Raw genomic sequence first — 6,000 nt, 5'->3', positions numbered from 1 at the left:
GGGAAAGAAGTCACACTTCCAGTTTGCACAAATCTTTATTTGATTTGCTGTAATACAGAGATACAGACAGTATAAAAGCATACATTCAATCTAACAATGTGTTTTAATTGAAAATGAAAGCATTCTTACTTTATTCACCATTTCAATAAGGAAAGGGCAATACCAGTATTAATGGCCAGCAGGCTCAGACAATATACATAATGACTATAGAGAAAGTACTCACACTTCAAGACCCTATGAACAGATGGCTTTTCATAAAGTCATTTTACATTTACATTTTAGTCATTTAGCAGACGCTCTTACCCAGAGCAACTTACAGTTAGTGAGTGCATACATTTTCATACTGGCCCCCCGTGGGAAACGAACCCACAACCCTGGCGTTGCAAGCGCCATGCTCTACCAACTGAGCTACACTGAGCTACACGGGGCGTCATATGGTAAGTAATGAACACGTTTCTGAGTGTGTGGGGAGTGGGTCAGTGACTTGAGGGGGAGAAAGAATCAATGGAGGTAGCAATAGGCTGGTAGAGAGGGGCAAGGTGGGATTGGGCCAGGCGCGTCCAGGTGTCAGGCCAGGGTGTCCTCAGTCGTGGTCCAAGAGAAAATATGAGGGTTAGTGAGAGCATGGCTAAAACCATAGTACACCACATATACTGGGGGTAGAGAATAATCAATAGTGTTGCTGTGGACACTGGATAATCTGACTGACACACACACCTGTTTGACCTCACTGTGATACTGTAGGCCTACTTATGTTACTTTTTTGAGTCAATTCCTGCAATTGTGTTAACCATGGCAGCCAGCATTGTAAATAAAGTGATGTGCAGAAAGATAATCAGCCTTTGTGTCTTTGGATCCTTTCACCTTAATGTATTTTTTATGTCTGCCAGGCCCATCTTTTCAAAGAAACGCCATTTATTTCAATATCTAGTTGAGTGAGGAGTCACTTCTTGTTACCTGGTAAATAACCAACACCCATGGATAACCACAAGGAGAATAAGGTGAGGAAACAGTCCATATCAGCCAGACCCATCTTTTTAAAGAAACACTATTTATTTAAATCTCTAGTTGAGTAAAATAAGTAGTTTTGTTCTGGTCACAAGATAAAACAGAAAATTGCGGTAAACATCGCCACACTCAGGCAGAAAACGGAATGTTCTATTCTCAGCCAGGCCCATTTAAAAAAAGAAAATACAATTTAATTATATCTCTATTTGATCAAAATACGTAGTTTTGTTGTGATCACAACAAAATCATTCAGGTATAGAGCCCCACACTCAGGCAGACAAATCAGAATGTTCTATCCCAAAGTGAGAACAATTAGTTTCCATGGCTAATATGGGTTCTACTTAGAAATATTATAAGATTAAATTAATAGACGACATTCACCGCTATAAACCTGGCTCCAATATAATCGCATAATTTACACAGACCCACCACGGACCTTCGTGTGAAAAGGTGTTCCATGGTCTGTTTTGTCAACGAGCTCAATGTATTCCAAAAACTTGTGGTAACCAATGATCCCAATAATTTAGGCAGCCTAGTAAACGACGCCTCCTCTGGTATGTTCTATTACGAACTGTCTGGGACTCGTTGTTTCCCTGTTTCCTACTCATAGTCCAGTTTTTCTGTGTTCATATTTCCGAACAACATATAGATTCTTCAGACATTCAAAATAGTGAAAAAATGCATGCTGAGGGAAAATAGAGCCACTCTACAAATTATTACTAACCCAAACACAGTGGGGAACAATGGGCCTTCTAGGCCTTCAGAGGGCTAAGCATTTATAAAATAATGATTATAATAATAATGATATTATTATTTTCAGCAGGGGCGCCACTTTGGTTTTAGAATTGGGGCGGGGGACATAACCTGGGTGGGAGTCTAGGGGTCCTCCCCCATAATGTTTTGGGGCATCTAAAGCTCATTTCCTGCATTTTTACACAATACACTATGCCGTCTCTATTTAGAACAAAAACTTAGCAAAAATGCCCACAGTCATCAAGCTAGGTAAGAGATCATTATTAAATATGTTTAAGTGATTAATAAGACTGAACTAGATGAAAGGTAATTTAATAATAAATATTGTGTTGCACCAATAGCCTAACAAATGAACAACACTTGAAAAAATGCAAAGTCTTTTGATTGTCTTTATTAAGACATCCTCTATATAAAATTTCAGCCAGACCGACCAGCCAGCCCACATACACCACCTCATATATACATTAACACACAGAAACAGCAAATCCTCCATATAATGAATCTCATAGGCTCTTTTTACTTGCACACAATATAGCTGGGTCGCCCTGTCCCTAGGGGTCAGCGCCCCACCCCAACACACCCCACTCAGTTTTAGGATCTTAATGAAACATTCATTATTGGTTTCGGGTGTGTTAGGCCAAGGCCAGAGTGACAACCCACAGGACGGCAGACCCACAGGGCCAGGACTGAGCAGCCCAGCAGCTAGGAATTGCCTAAATAGGCATCTCCCCTGACGTGGGCATGTTTTCAATAAAGACTCCTTTAGTCGTACTGTGTTCCATTTAAGGCATCCAGACCTTATGAAAGTTGCCCAGTATACCCTTAAATCTTGTTATAAATCAAAACGAGTGATACATAACTTGACATTGTGGGAGGATAACCAACCTTCGAATGAATGGCAATGCATTACTGAGCCGCTATAAATGCTTGGTTACACAGTTTCTTCAGATAACAGTCTCCAGTATCAACATTTCCAAGCAAACAAAAACAGGGAGAAAGGAGAATCTGTAGACATGCTGAGATAAAAGAACATACTCTCTGCCAGAATTCAGCCAGCCTTCACAAGACCATAACACATGCAAATATGTCCCCTTTTGTGTTTTACACCTCCAGCAGAGGAATGACATTTCTGAGTGCATGTAATTCAGTTTCACTGGCATATAGTACGTTCTATGGATGGTCTTAAACTGCAGTAATTTATGTCTGAGATGATCCATTTATCATCATCAATAGCTTCTACCAGGTCTTCCTCACATTTTTGTTTGACGTGTTGTGTCATTGGGAAAAGCCTCTATCAACCCTTGATACAGTTTGTAAATCAACTTTGGAGGTTTGTCAGACTGCTTTAAAATAGCATCTGGTTTGTCCAGTGTTTGCTGGGCAGAGAGAATAAAGTGTTGTATCTGCAAAAATTCACCTCACCTCCGTCAGACTGGTCTTCCCTGGCTGCCTGACCCTGCTGAGACCCCTGTCACCATCTGATCCTCCTAAAAGGAGGCATGACAAAGAATGACCTTGGTTTATATTTATACATTATATTATCCAAGAATAGAATGGCCACGTACTCTTATAATCTCCACCCGGCACAGCCAGAAGAGGACTGCCCACCTCTCAGAGCCTGGTTCCGCTCTAGGTTTCTTCTTAGGTTCCTGCCTTTCTAGGGAGTTTTTCCTAGCCACCGTGCTTCTACTTCTGCATTGCTTGCTGTTTGGGGTTTTAGGCTGGGTTTCTGTATAGCATTTTGTGACATCTGCTGATGTAAAAATGGCTTTATAAATACATTTGATTGATTGATTGAATAGAATCAGTGGTTCAATAATTTAAATGACCATTGCTCCCAGATCCCAGACTGTAGCTTTAAACTTAAGCTGCTGTCCTGTAGCTACTGTAGGTCTTCAAGATGGAACTTTGTCTCATTCACTGATATTGCTAATATACTGCAAAATTCACCTGAGCTCCGTAGACTGGTCTTCCCTGGCTGTCAGATCCTGCTAGGACATGATGAGCATTGTGTTGTGTACTGACTGCACTAGAGCTGCATTCCAGCGGGAGATCATTGGGGCACTGGGGTGGGAGCGGTCAGACAGACAACTACTGGATGAAAATATTTTGGTTGTCCCACAGATTATTTGGAAAAGGTCCTCTTTCTGCTTTATATGCGTTAGCCTACCTATTGTATTAAAAGCACATATTTTTCGAATTTTTCATATCCTCAAAATTCGCTGCTTCAACTTCAGTAGCTTATCTCTCCTAGTTGGGCATGAGAGTTCAAGTGTGCCTAGTCTGCGTGGTCTCATTGAAATAGAGTAGGCTGCATACATGAACGGAGAATCACATGGCAGTTAACTTAAATATGAAACTGACTTAAATATGATTAGACTGTAGCTCAGTTGGTAGAGCATGGCGCTTGCAACGCCAGGGTTGTGGGTTCGATTCCCATGGGGGGCCAGTATGGAAAATGTACGCACTCACTAACTGTAAGTCGCTCTGGATAAGAGCGTCTGCTAAATGACTAAAATGTAAAATGTAGTTTACTACAGTGTCTGTAAATAAATGTTGATAATGGAAAGAAGTGGAGGGTGCTCAACCAACGTGAGTTGAAGTGCAATCAAAAAATGTAATTATCATTGAAAAGGAAAAGGCACAATGCGCACATAGGTTAGGCTCCTATGGTGAGCGAGCGTTGCACCTTTTCATTTTCAATAAGTATTTATTACCCATTTATTTGGCTTTGCCTGCAAATCATCCTCCTAAAAGGTAGGCTATATCCTATAGGTCTATGCAAAACGTAGCAAGTGTTGCTGTTATCATTCTTGCTGCTTCCAGTTCAGTAGCCATACCTGCGAGATCAGGTGCGCGTGTGTTCTCAATTAAATAGAGTAGGCTATAGCCTATGCATGGGCTGAGAAGCACGGGGAAGTTATCTTTCTAAGGAAATGTACTTCATAAATAGGCCTATGATTAGGCTATTGTTTACTACATTGCCTAGAAATAGACCTAAATATTGATTACCCATATTTCTCCGTCTGAAAAAATTACTAATGAGAATGTGCAAGTCTATCCAACTCTGCACTCTTCAAACTACATCTAGCATATTGCCTGATATAGCCCAGTAATACAATATAAGGGCCATGTGAGAATCTCTGGTAATTTAACTTATTTCTTAAGTTATTTTTGCACATTTGATATTGGCTGTAGTGCGCAAAATAGCTGGGACTATGGCTGGCAAGTGAGCTGCTTCACATAAGTCTAAAATAACATTGCGGGACTGCGGTTGGGTTTGGGACCAGTTCTTGCAGTAGCAGGTGGGAGTCGAATAGAAAGCCAGCGGCTGCGGGCGGGAGAGGGATGAAGAAATCGATCCTGTGCAGACCTCTACTACTGTGCACCATGACAGGGAAGCCTGTAATGTTAGAGCTGTTTGTTACTGTGTCAGTGTAAAAAGTAGGGAATTAACTAGGGAAACTGACAGATCAATAACGTTACATTGTCATACTGACTAATAAAACTCACATTGCACTGAAAAAACGTCCGAATATCAATCTTAAAATGTTTGGCCGATGGTTTCATTGTTTGATTCAGGTCTAGTGTGATTGATGTAAAAAGAATAGCTAACGTTAGCCAACTTTTGGCCAGCTCTCTCTCTTAACGGTACATCACCTGCCGAAAGCTAGCCAAGTTCATTTACTTTTGAAACAGGACAAAACAAAGGCTACAAAACATTTCCATATAAACAACAGCTGTTAGATAGTAATAATAGCCACCTCATTTCGCTATCTGACAGAGGCAAGAGCTGACCTGGTGTGGTAGTTACTAGCTAGCGTAGCTTATTCATTCACCTCAGCCGAGAGGGGATGAAACATTAGCTAACGTTACATGTCAGTTACAATACTAGCTCAGCACTGCAAATAAACACTAGGTTCGGGGGGGTTCTGTTAAGTTAAACAGCAATTACCTTGCCAGCTACATCAGTGAACTAAAGAGTAGCCAGTTTCTGCTCTGCTTGCTTTTTCAACTCGGTGAAAGAGTACAACACATACACACTGAACTATGCTCAACTCTCCCGTGCTGGTCCAGCCAGCCTTTCAGAAGCTTTGCCTTCGCACAGCCTGTGGTGTCCGCGTGGTCCTAAATCTAGGGGACAATATGCAATTTCTGAATTTGGGGACATGACCCCCTGTAGCTCAGTTGGTAGAGCATGGCGCTTGCAACGCCAGGGTTGTGGGTTTGTTTCCCACA

This window comes from Coregonus lavaretus, assembly GCF_964263955.1.
Source record: "Coregonus lavaretus genome assembly, chromosome: 30".
NCBI classification, from domain to species: Eukaryota; Metazoa; Chordata; class Actinopteri; order Salmoniformes; family Salmonidae; genus Coregonus; species Coregonus lavaretus.
Note: the sequence above shows the minus strand (reverse complement) of the source record.